The 13,241-nt window shown below is 34.2% G+C and overlaps 1 protein-coding gene across 3 annotated transcripts in view; it reads left to right on the forward strand.

The window, feature by feature from the left end:
- The window catches only part of LOC134272014 (discoidin domain-containing receptor 2-like), an 88,488-nt gene that overhangs the window by 28,375 nt on the left and 46,872 nt on the right, over positions 1 to 13,241 (forward strand). The gene's annotated exons all lie outside the window — the stretch shown is intronic.

Below are 13,241 nucleotides of genomic sequence, written 5' to 3' on the forward strand. Positions count from 1 at the left end.
CATTTGGAGGATTGAGAACAAGAAAACACCAGGGACCAATCAATGCTATAATTGTATTGATTTCTCCAAAAACAGCATTAAAAATTCCCTTTTATCTTTTGAGTGAAGTCTAAGATTGTGTTCATTAGTGAAATAATAAAAGCTCTAACATTTTTTTCCCATCTGTTTTAATTGAAAGAATAAATTGAATGAACATGATGGGAAGTTTTCTAATTATTATAGCCAAAAAAATTTTTAAGCGACCCTTTAAAGAATACTTGAAAAAAAGGAATAAATTAAAAATTTTTGTTTTGACAGAATTTTTTATAAGTTTTTTTTTCTTTGATATTTGTGGATAACGGAAAGATCTTCGGAGCTCGATCATTTAAAATTCAGGTGAATTCATCCTTTTTAAGTTATAAATAAGTGATAAGCTGTGTATCCAACAAAAAACTCTTTCTTTAACTTAACAGAAAAATTATGATATAATCAGTGAATGAATTCTTTCATTGACAACAAACATTTTCATAACCCTGAAGGATCAGAAAGATCAATACAATTTAATACTAACTGTCAAAAACTACCCTGTAATGGAATGCAGGCCCTATAATTCAGTTCCTCTAGAATTGAATCAGTAGACCAGTATAATTGCTCCTTCCAAAGATTAAATTTTATCTCCCATAAAATCAATCTGATATATATTTATTCTTAGTGAAATTGAAGATTTATGGGGAAATGACAATTTCCCAACACTCTGATAAGATCAGAGGCTTATAAGACCCATAATTGATCTCATCGCAAACTATTTGAAAAAATAACAAAAAATTTCTGCTTCATATGCTCAATCAATACACACTGAAATTAAACTATTAACAGAAATTAAAATTAAAAGAATTTTTGATTTAAAAGTTGAGTAGGCCAGCATTTCGCAGATTTTCTCCTAATAACTATTTGTATAGATACTTGTTCAAAGGTGACTTTAGGCCAGGGGGTTAAAATTCCTGTGCATTATCCATCATTGTCTTGCCAGGCTGGCTGTGATCTTACATAATTCCCATTGTCACAATCAGTCAGGTGAACAGCACCGATTACCTAATGAAGGTATAACATCAGGGGAAAAAAGTCTCTGTTGATTCAGCCCCATTGTATGGGATCCTCTGTGTCAATAGAAGGCCAATTCCACTTTCTAAGGCACAGAATTTATATCAAATTAAGATTCTTTACCACTCAGAGCAAATAAATTTACTTTATCATTTAAGAGCATAAGAAATTCTAAATAGTTTGATTCCATGTTTAAAAGATTAGGAAATGACACCTTTAACTGGAATCACAATGTTTATTTATCCCAGTGTAAGAGGAATTAGTTTTCTCTGAATGCTAATTATTGAATGTATATTTTTAAATGGAGAAATAAACAGAGGTTTCCTTTGAAAGAAACGAAATTCTCCCCATGTACATAAAATGTAAATAAAACCACTGCTGGTATTTCTAAAGTGGGAAAATTGATTTAATATCCATTACTGGTATCTCGCAAGTGCCCGTAGCATTTAAGTTTACATTTGTAACTGTTAAAAAAAAAAATAAGACAAAACAGCATTTTTGGTGGGATGCTGTGCGTAGACTTTTTTTGTCTTGGCCCCTGATTTTATCAGATTTCGACTCTGACCTCGGGCCCACTGCCATTGTTTGGTCTGTCGAGGAAATGTTTTTATTTTGTCAAAGGTGGGCTTGATAATATTTTATTTCATGACTTAAAAATCGGTCATTTATTATGCTATAAAGACTTGTTGCCTTCTTTCTTTCTCTTAAAATACAGGCCCATGAAAATTAAAATAGGTTTTTACTCGAAATTTATTCATTACTTCACGGAAGATGAAAGACAAGTTTACATGCAAATGAATGCATATGAATTAACCTCAAAGATTCTAATTATCATAATTATTCCTTAATTGAATGATGTGAACACCTGATAAATTTTCCTTGTAGGTGTCATATTTTTCAGGTGATGACAATGTTATCAGAATGGACTGTATTTGAAATACCGAGTAATACTGGTAAATCTCTTTATCGGGTCCATAATCCTCGGATTTGAAGCAAATAGACACCTATCTTGGTCAAGAACATGATAGGCAGTTGTATAATGGCTAAACAGAGACATGTATACTGGTCTCCAGAGCCAGTGTTTGTGTTGGGGAGTAGTCCATATTTGTTTCTAAGCTATAGACCACGGTCCAAAACAAAGAAGGAGATAGGGGAAAATATGAAGGATTATAGTTTCCATTTATCAAAGGACATCAAAAAGCAATGCTATATCTTCATACAATAACATGTATATAAAGATACTGGCACAGTTTTGATCGCACATTTATTGCATATTCTTCCCTAGCTATACCTTCAGGCTCCGGTATTAATATTTCTACCGATTATTCCATAAACACTTGTTTATTTCTTGGGTCGTCTTTGAAATCCAGGAGAACAAGCAATGATTGTTTTAGTCTGCCTCTGTAAACTATGCCTTCATATATCAAATGGCAGATTTATTCCTTTCTGGAATCTCTTGTAAGACAAGTTTTATTGGTTCCATGGAGCAGCCATTGCTGGTTGCTGACTCTGGTTTCGATCTTGTTTCCACCAATATTTTAAGATGATCAGGTGTAACATTCCAAAGCAATAAAACAATTGATAGATTAGGTGTCAGAAAAAAGTGTAAACAGTTATGTTTATATAAAATAAAGCTGGGGAGTTATCTGTAGATAGGCATACAATTGTAGAGTAAACACAGAAATTCGTAATCATTTGTGGAAAAGAAAAGTTTTCGTTGCACTTCTAGAAATTATCAGCCTCAGAATTGCTAGAGATTTATATAAGACAGAGTGTAGGCCATGCTTTAGAAGAAGTGTGATAGCATTAGGAATATTTGTGAAATCGGAAATATTGGAGTACCAGAGAGACGTGTATTGATTATTAAGTTCAAAATGTGACATGCTAAAAGATTTATTATCGCGTTTGTCGCCACTGTGTCAACTTGTTTAAAGTGAACTTGTGATCTTGCCTTTTTCTTTTAGGGTAACAAAACAATTTCTTTTTTTGAGGGAAATCAATAACCTTTCTTGTGCCAGAAATAATCGCTGTAAAACCCCACAAAAATGGTTGTCGTTGGCACTTAATCGCAAAAATCCCAGACTTTTGTCTTTGCTTGCGAAATTAAAGATACAGGTGTTATTTTCATATCCTGTTCATCTAATGCATGATAAGATTACCTTAAAGGTGTTCAATTAATTTCAAGAGTTGCAAAATTTTAGAAACTCATTTTTTAAATCCTGATAATCCAAATGACCTGCGAAATTTTGCTGTTTTTTCTTGCTAATTTTTTGGTCCTAAGTTCGAGGCCCCTTTTTTTGGGTGGCACTTGTATCAGGTACTTTCTTTTTAAGTTTTAATAATCAATGTTTTTGAAAGTCGACAAATAGTGCTTATTTAAAGAAAAAATGAGTAAACTTGATTCAGTTGAATGTTTGTGTAGGAATGGCTGGTAATGAACACAGTTTGTGCTAGGTTGAAGTGTAATTAGTCGTCAGCTAGATTACACTCAAAATAAAGTATGTATTACCTCGTCACCTTTTATCTTTCACTGACATGTTTGTAGAAGGATTTTTTCCTTCTTTGGATGTATTTTCTCTTTTTTTGGCTCCCATTTTAGATCAGTCAAGTATGTAAAAAAATCAATGCATCATAGAAAACTGGGAGATGTTTAATGGCTCGTCAAAGTGGAAACAAATCTCTGGTCTTTAATCACTCATGTTATCAAAGATTTATCGCAGTTTGGTGACTTAAATGAAGTATGGGACTTTGCAGTATGCTCTTGATTTTCACTTTGTATGTACTTGAGAAAATCTTATTTATAAACCTCCCAAAGTGGACCCTTGTCAATCAAGTTTCAAAGGACTTTTATAAGTACATTGAACTCACAATTTTTTCAGCAGATTTTGATTCACCAAGATTTTTTTTTTTTTTTTTTTTTTTTTAAAAATTTTAACGTATGAAATTGAATGCAGTGCAAAAACATTAGTTAGTCATTGAAAGAAATGGAAGTCCATAGTACAATGCTTTTTGGGAGTTGGGAGTTGTAACCTTTGAGGTTTACAAACATAACCAAGCTCTGTTCTGGGACCAAGCAAATAGTTGTTGTCCAGCTGTGAACCTGACCCAATCAGAACAGGGTGGACAGAGGCAGTTATGTCAGTACAGCACTTTTGTCCGTGTGAAGTGACCCTTGTCATGTAAACATTAGTGTACTGCTATTTCAAATTAACTATTCAAAATAGAATCCATCCCTCTCCTACAAGAATTTTCCCAATTGTGCTAATAATCTCCCACCTATATTCTCAAACCCTTTCTCCTTGTTTGAGAATAAAGAAAAATGTGTACCATTTGCACAAAAAAAGAGAGGAACAGCATATTTTTTTTTTACAGCATCCTTTCAATTATAGAGCTGGCAACTCTTTGAACATGATTAAATTGAATTAGAAGATGCTCCGAGATAAATTTGAGCTGTTATTGATTTATTGAGAAATGAAATTGTAACAGAATTAGATAATTGAGGACCTTGGTTCATGTTAGTTGATTGTGTTCCATTCTGCAGCCTTTATGTGCGGGTGAACAGTGACACTGCATATAATATTCCAGTGATCATGCATGCTTTCCCCTTCTCCTCTCTGGTCACAAAGTTGGCATGTCTATGATGAGTAATAATGAGTAGCCATCCATGATAATACTTATATACATTTGTTTGTATAATGTTAATGAAAAGGAATATTTAATACCTATTTTCCCTTTCTTCCTTAAAATTCTGTGCACTGTAACTCTTTACTAATGAATGAAATATTCATAAAAATCTAGCAGAATAATTAGAATGATAGAGTTTATGAACAATTTATTGGTGATGTCAAGCATAACTAGTTTTTTTGCCCATCATTAGACAAAGAAACAGGTTGAAAATATAATTTGGAGAGATTCTAAAACCTGATGGAGGTTCTCCCTCTAGGGAGACGCAGATCGATGGAGAGCAGGATATATTTTCTGATCAATCTATGGACTGATTAATCTGAAGACAAAGACAGAAGTCAGATCAGGTTTCTATGTCAGTGCAGCTCTCCGAGCAGTCGCATGCAAAGGTCAGCCTATCAGTTAGAAAATACCACAAAAAAAACCAACCCCAAAACACCCCAGCAAAGAAGAACTCAGAAAAAACAGCAACAAAAATAGGTATACAAAACAATTTTTTTTTTAAGCAAAACAAAACAAACCATTAAAATAAAAAAAGATCAATAAAGATTTAAAGAAAATATAAATTCTCTTCTCATATTGATTAAAAACTCAAAAAAAAAAAATTAATAAAAGATCATTTATCAAATTATTATGTCTATATGTATAAGTAGACAGTATTGATTTGGGAGGCAAAGATGTAGGAATGTGGTTATGGCTGGTGTATTTTTTGGTGGGAAGATGTTTTTGATCAGTGTTTTTAGCTCCAATTGCTGCCCCATCAGTCTTCTCTGATTGGTCTGATTGTTTTATTGGAGCTGGTAATTGATCATAAAGAAGTGATTTCTCCTGTAACACCAAGCCACTCTTGCCAACTCGGGGTACCTCATGCCACTACTTACATTGCTGTGACCCATACTGCTCCCGAGCTTGTGCCAAGCAGATGTGGCAAACAACATCTATAAAATTCTGCATTCTCTGCTAAATGTCTCAGCTAGTCTTATTTCTGATCAGAAATCAAATAGCCCTGTCTCAGTCTAGATATATTAATGTCTACTTTATACCCAAGGGGACCTTATGCTTTGTATAACTACAATTTTTTCTCTCTCACACCATTAAGGGATGAAATTGTTGTATGCAAAGCATAATTGTATTGGTTTTGTCTGACGACCTGATGGATATATCTAGATGGTAAAGCTTTTGTAACATTGAGCCTTTGCACAGATTAGTCTTGGCAAAAATGTAAATTCCATCACATATGGACTAAAAAAGTCAATTGTTATTGAGAGTGGTGTGTGGAGAAAAAGATTCTTTTCCAGATAATCAATGCTTGTTGTGGCCCTAGGTCTTTGCCAGCTCTTGCAAGTGCAAATGGATTCCATCTATTGGATTTTAATTAAGTTGTCATGTAGTGGCAAAACCCCTGTCAATGGAGTACTTTTTAGGTCACCTGAGTAAACTCAGGTGACCTATTGCTATCTGTTTTCGTCCGTCGTCGTTCGTCGTGCGTTGTGCGTTAACATTTGAACATTTTCAGCTTCTTCTCTGCAACCACTGAACCAATTTCAACCAAATTTGGTACAAAGCATCTATGGGTGAAGGGGAACAAAAATTGTGAATTTCATGATCCCTGCCCCCCTGGGGCCTGGGGGGTGGGGCCAAAACCACTAAAATTAGTGCAATCTTTAAAAATCTTCTTCTTTACTCCTAGACATCAAGCAGTCAAACTGTTTGCATGATTGTAATCAGCAATGAGTCCTCTACCAAAATTGTGAAATTCATGGCCCTGGGGTCAGGGGTTCTAGTGCTAGGGCGGGGCTAAATAAGTAGGTAGTGAAAATGCATTATTTCTTTGAAAATCTTCTTCTCTGCTCCTGGGTATTAAATAAACTAACTAAGTACATAGTTATGATGAGCAAGAGTGCCTCTACCAAAATTGTGAATTTTATGGCCCCAGGGTTAGGGGTTCTGGTGTTAGGGCGGGGCTTTATTGATTATATAGTGAAAATACATTAATTCTTTGAAAATCTTGTTCTCTGCCCCTGGGTATTAAATAAACTAACTAAGTACATAGTTATGATAAGCAAGAGTGCCTCTACCAAAATTGTGAATTTTATGGCCCCAGGGTCAGGGGTTCTTGTTTTAGGGTGGGGCTCTAATAGTGAAATGTATGAATTCTTTGAACATCTTATCCTTTGTTCTTGGTTAATATGCTAATGATCTAATTACATATCTAAGGCCAGGTTTTTTTACAAACCCTCCGCTCAAGGTTTTGAATTTTAGAAAAAAATAAAAAAAAATTTCTTTCCGATGTCAAATTTGAGTCGGGATCGAGATTTCAAATTTACGAACTCGCACTTCCGGTTTTTAGACCTGAAACGGCGGGTAAATAAAGCTAGATCCAAGAATTTAGCATGGTTTAGTGTAAAATTCATCGATAAGAGTGCCATTCAAAACGTTTCACCCGTTCAAAGGACAAATAAAATGCTGATGACTTTGTTGCACAATGACATGCTGGTGAGATAATAAATAAACAATAACCTGAAGTGAAGAAATAAAAAAAAATTCAACTATTAAAAGGCAAGAATATACAAATATATGTAGTATCATTTGTATCAGCCAGAAATATTATTTTACACTTAATTGAAAAAATGTTGACCCTACTCCCCAATACTTCCTGTCTGTTTTATGATAGGAATTATAATTTTAGGCATCAAGTAAATTTTAGAACAATGTCTACACATTCACCTAACACATATTAAGAAAATGAAGATGTATTGAAAGACTTTTAAAGAATTGATTTTTTAAATTATATTTTGATCAACATCACAAAATTTATATAACTGGCCCAAACTGGCAGATGATGAAATGAGCAATTAAATGTTCTACTTTCCTATTTGTAAGCGTTATGTGTCCAGTGGTAAGGAGCCTTCTATTAGGATAGCATAAAAAAAGAATGTACAAATGTTAATAATTGATTTATCAAAAAAATTTATTTCCTTTTCCTTCGGGACTTTTTTATTCTCATGTTCATAACTCAAACCTAAACATAAAAAAAAAATGCTGGCCTTATAATGAAGAAAGGGTCCTCTTTCAAAATAGATAATTTCAGGGCTGCTGGGTCAGGGGTACCAAGGGGGTACTTTGACTAAAAATAAATTAATGCTTTGAAATCTGCCCTTTAATAAGCAATGGTGCCTCTTTCAAAATTCGTGAATTTCATGGCTTTTGGCTTAAAACACGAACCAAATACAATCGCTGGAAAGTTGTTACATGATACTCAGGTGACCTATAAGGCCCGTGGGCCTCTTGTTTAATATGACCAGAAACATGAGGAGGGTCCATATTTTTTGGATTATCCATGTAATTGATGAATTTTGGCTGGATTTCTGATCCCAATGCATATTGTTTACATATGTTTGTCTGGAATTTGAAGCACTTCCCACAGTCTTGGGATTGTTTGGTTTTGGACACTGAAAATTGGAAAATTTGACTTTGTTGAGAGAAAGATGATCAACTCATTCTATGAGTTACAAGCTAATTCAGAGAATTCGTGTCCCCCGCTTAGGGAAAAAGTCGGCTCCCCCTGACTGAATTTGTAGAATTATTAAAAGTATACATGTATACTGAAGGAAATAAAATACATGTATGTCAATATGCATATAAAGATTTGATTGCTTATTCTTTATTATGTGTATAGAAGATTTTTTTATATGGAATATTTATCACACTGTAATGATGATTTTATAACCTCATAAATTTTTCATTTCACATGCTGAATACTATCATTTAGTAAAAAAAAAGTATTTAAAAAAAGAAAAAAGAAAAAAAAGAACGGTCCGACCGAGATTCGATCCCGGGACCTCTCACATTTGAAGCGAGAGACATAACCACTAGACCACGGAGTCGCTTTACACGGAGGGAAGTATATGCAGAACTTAAGTCACATACATGTATATATTCATGTTTTCATGTTCGGTATTCTCAAAATTTTACACAATCCATGAGGTTTGATTTATTTAGCCTTTATTAAACAGTGCTAATAGATGTAATAAGAACATAAAGTCCGCCGAGAACCTGTTTTATACGCAATAACTCTCCTCATGCCCCTGCGCTAAAAATAGCGACATGTAATACTATAAATACTAATAAAACAAACGGGGCGGGGCACTTTGAGAGGGGCGAGAGACGTCCTAGGGAGTTTTGGTATAAAATTACATTGCATAAGCTCAAAATCTTCTTGAAATATCGCCCGGAAATGATAGTGTTACACACAGACAGAATGTATAAATTTACGACCTTGAACTTTGACCTTTTGACCTCAAAATCAATAGGGGTCTTCTTTAGGCCACAGGGAGTTGTTATGTAAAATTTCATTGCAATAGCTCAAATGGTTCTAGAGATATCGTGTGGAAACGAAAGTGTTTTAACAGACAGAATTTGCTTATTTATGACCTTGACCTTTGACCTTTTGACCTCAAAATCAATGGGGGTCTTCTTTAGTCCATAGGGAGTTGCTATGCTAAATTTCATTGCAAAAGCTCAAAGGGTTCTCGAGATATCGTGTGGAAACGAAAGCGTTACAGACAGACAGAAAGACGGACGGACGGACGGACGGACAGACGGACGGACGGACGGACGGACAAACCCAAATTAATATCCCCCACTTTTCAAGCGGGGGACAAAAAGAGGAAAGATCAAAGTGTCTAGAGCTGCCCAACCATTTCATGGCCACAGAATTTATGTTTTTCATTAAATACCAAAATTACCCTCAATAAATTGATATAAAGCAGATGGCAATTTCACATGAGAAAAAAAATGATGAAAAAGAAAACAAAACAAAAAGAATGTACTTGAGAACTTATAAGTATGAAATATAAGTACAAGATACATTTGATTATGTATGCAATATAAGGGTGCAATTTGATAGTGAACAAATATTTTATGATTCATAGCATCTCATTGAAGACAGGGTATGAATGAAATTTGGTATAAAACTGTTACAACATAAGCTTTATCAGACTGTCATAGTTGTATGAGTAAACAAGGAAATCTGGAGCCACAAGTGAAAGATGATCGGTGTAAATCTGTTAATGCAGCCATTATATGGCTCTAAAGTTTTCTGCCCCCATCAGGTGCCGCTTAGTGATCCAAAGAACCTGGTTATTAAAGAGGAGCCTTAATACCCCAAAATCCCAAATTTATTGGACATTAAATTTCATTAAATATGATTAGATGCACATAATTTTAATGTACTTTCAAATTATTAAGTATGAATTAACGAAAAGGTCCAGACCATGAAAGAGAGTCTCTGTATCAAATTATTTGCTCGAAATATTTTTATGTGTTTTGCCGAAAGGAAATGGATTTTTTACTCTTTAGTATGATAAATTTGGCCCTGATCTTCTAATCCAAATGACATATCCTTATTTTGGATGGTGGGCTTGCGTGCAATTTATTGCGTTTTGTAACATTCACTACATCAGATGAATGAGGCAAGTTTAATTTGGTAGAAAGATAAGAATCCAGTGAAAGTTTGCATTAAAGTGACTTTTTTTCCTTTTCTTTCCTTTCCAAGCTTTCTATTTTTTCCCATATGTATATATACATAAAACTGTAAGAATGAACTGCTGTGAGCTTTTAAGCATTAATGTATCATACAATATTTTGAACGCTAAATTATTGATTGTCATATTATTTCGAAAGAGTAACTAAAATATTGTGTATCAGGAAAAAACACATTTACTTGTTATACTACACAAAGTAAAACCCGTTTCATTGTAATTAATGGGTAAATAATGAGAGGTTTTAATTGATTATTTGAAAAAGTATATGATGGAGCAACTAGCCATAAATCTCGCTGATTCTATAGATCTGTCATTTTTGGCCATGGCCCATTGACAGAGTGTATAATGTAAATATCTGACCCTTGACTTTCTGGCATTGTGTTTTGGCGTTGAACGTTTATAAAGACTTGGGTAGTCTGACACAAAGTTGTGTTTGCAGAATTGATGTTTTCTGTCAGGCCATGGCAAGAGGGTAAATTGCAGGAAGTGGGTTGATGATATCCAAGAAGGGGTTTCTTTCTGTCTGACAATGTAGGAACGGAATACCTTTGTAAGCATATCACAGTGTAAAAAGATTGTACACCTCATATAGCCCATAACATGACAAGCATTTTGTATCAGGACCATTAAAGTTTTTTATATTGGTCAGATTTCAGAAGTTGAGAAATAGTTATAAGTGTCATGAAAGAGTCTTATTTTATTGCCATTATTTTACAATTTTTTATCCTCCTTACTAAATAGGTTATACATGAAATTTGAGTTATACTAAAGGTGTGATCTCATAAGAAATATTAGATTTTTACTATCATTTGGTTTTTCAACTACTTTGGATATATGCAAAGGAATTTTTTCACACAATTATTTTTTCCAAGTACTTGAATTATAAGAAAATTTCCTGTCAGGTTTATTCCTTCGATCCTCATTGCATGAGGCTGTGTACTCATGTATAGAGTCCTCTGAAGATAATGTCTAGCACAATTAATTTACTGTCATTGGAGCATATAAATAATGGAGAACTGTTTTTTGCCTGTGTGTTTTAAATTGGCCTTTACGGCCATCTTGGTACTGTGAGTCAGCATCCAATTGTTTTGGCCTTTATAAACTGGAATCCTCTTAACAATTAATCGCCAGTGATACATTATTCATTTTTTTCCATCCTTTTCTTTTTTCCAATAATTACTGGGTGAATCTAAGAGGAAAAGAAGAAAAAAAGGGGTTCATCAAAGGGTTTGTTTTATTTAAATTTCACCTGCGAAAGTTTTATACAAGAAGTCAAAGCTTTGAAACAGTTTTACAAGATATAGAGACACATTGAGTTCTGTTACTTTGGCTTAATCTACACGTTCAATAATTATCTTTTGTTAGGATGTTTTTTTTTCCAAAGACGGCCATCTGATATATTTTTCCCCTAAGCAGCCAGAGATGAGAGACTTTGAAAAAGGACACAGTGGCAATTAGTTGATCAATTAGCTATAAACTAAGGGCCCTTATCTTTTTTATTGCAATTATTCAGGGTTTTTTCCTAGATGATGATACAGATTTACCATGTTGAAATTGAAAAAGAAGACAGTTACCCTAATGCTTTATCCAAAATTATCAACATTAAATCATCCTGGTTCCAATTTATGATTGATTTTTGGGGGGTAGCCTTTCATCTTGAAGTCGATAATTTGCAGCATTGTTTTTGCGTAAATTCTCTCAGGCATTGCACGATTTCTGCTGATTTTTAATGAAACAGTTAGATAGAGTTTATCAGTGCAGAACAGAATGCTGGGGATTTGCATACTTATTGATAAGCTTAATGTTTCATTTATTCATATCAGATAAAAGGAAAATTAAATGTGGAATGGAGCTGGGATATTCTGGGATTTTCAGAAGTTTTTTAACCACCGGTTCAGGAGAACATCTGGGAAGTCTGATTATAAACTTGCACATAAATATGTATTTATAGTTTGTAAAGCACCTGTATTTAACATAAAACCTAATCTAAACTTGCTGTTGTGAGGCAAGATTATAGTTTGATTAAATAAACAGAAAAGAGAAGTATTTTTTCTGGAATGCCTGTCGGTGAAATTCTAGGAGCTGTTGTCCACAACCCATCAGATACAGTAGCTAGAACCCATCAACTTGTGATGTAACTCTATAATGAAGGAGAACGGCAAGGGAAATTACCACAGCAGGACTTTAATGGAGAAAGATAAAGATCAGAATTGTTTGCATTGTGTCAATAAATAAAGGTAGCATAATCCCAAGTGAAGCCTGTAAACTAATCTTTGGACTAGCCTCATTTTGATGAGGATGTTGAGCCCAGGGGGTGTGACAGGGGCCCGGAGCCCTGTCTGGTGATGTGACAGGAGATATCAGGGCACCTGCAGGAGCCACCAATTCTGGGGGGAAGCAGATAAAGCTTAGAGTTAATTGTTGCTGATTACTGACCAACATACTATTCATAGCTTGTTAGTGTCTTCAAATGCCATTTCATGGCACTGCATATCATTCATTTTGCTTTGACTCTTTGTTTGAAGCTGTTATCAGTATACTGGAGTAAGTCTCGGTCATTATTCAAATTAAGCCAAGTTTTAACATTCATATTTGTAAGATTTAAGTTGTTTTTAGGTTCAAAGTCATCTTAGAATATGTATGCATATTGTCTTTGGCTGTCTAGATTATAAAAAAAAAACTTCAGATAAAAACTGATTGATGTACACCTGAGAGTCAAATGTTGCTTTCTTCTTCGATCAAAGAAAGGCGTATTTGCATTTCATTTAAAATGAAATTGATATTTATTTGTCTTCGGCTTGATGATTCCTTGCGAAAAGAAAGTAGCATATTGTAACTGCATACAAGGGGGAAGCTGAAATAAATAATGTTTACTCAGAGCTAATGCCCAGGAAATGTGCCAGCAGGCCAAAGAAAATAAAAAAAAGGGAT

This window comes from Saccostrea cucullata, unplaced genomic scaffold, assembly GCF_032062105.1.
Source record: "Saccostrea cucullata isolate Sc308-1 unplaced genomic scaffold, CSIRO_AGI_Scuc_v1 ctg602, whole genome shotgun sequence".
In the NCBI taxonomy this organism is placed as follows: domain Eukaryota; kingdom Metazoa; phylum Mollusca; class Bivalvia; order Ostreida; family Ostreidae; genus Saccostrea; species Saccostrea cuccullata.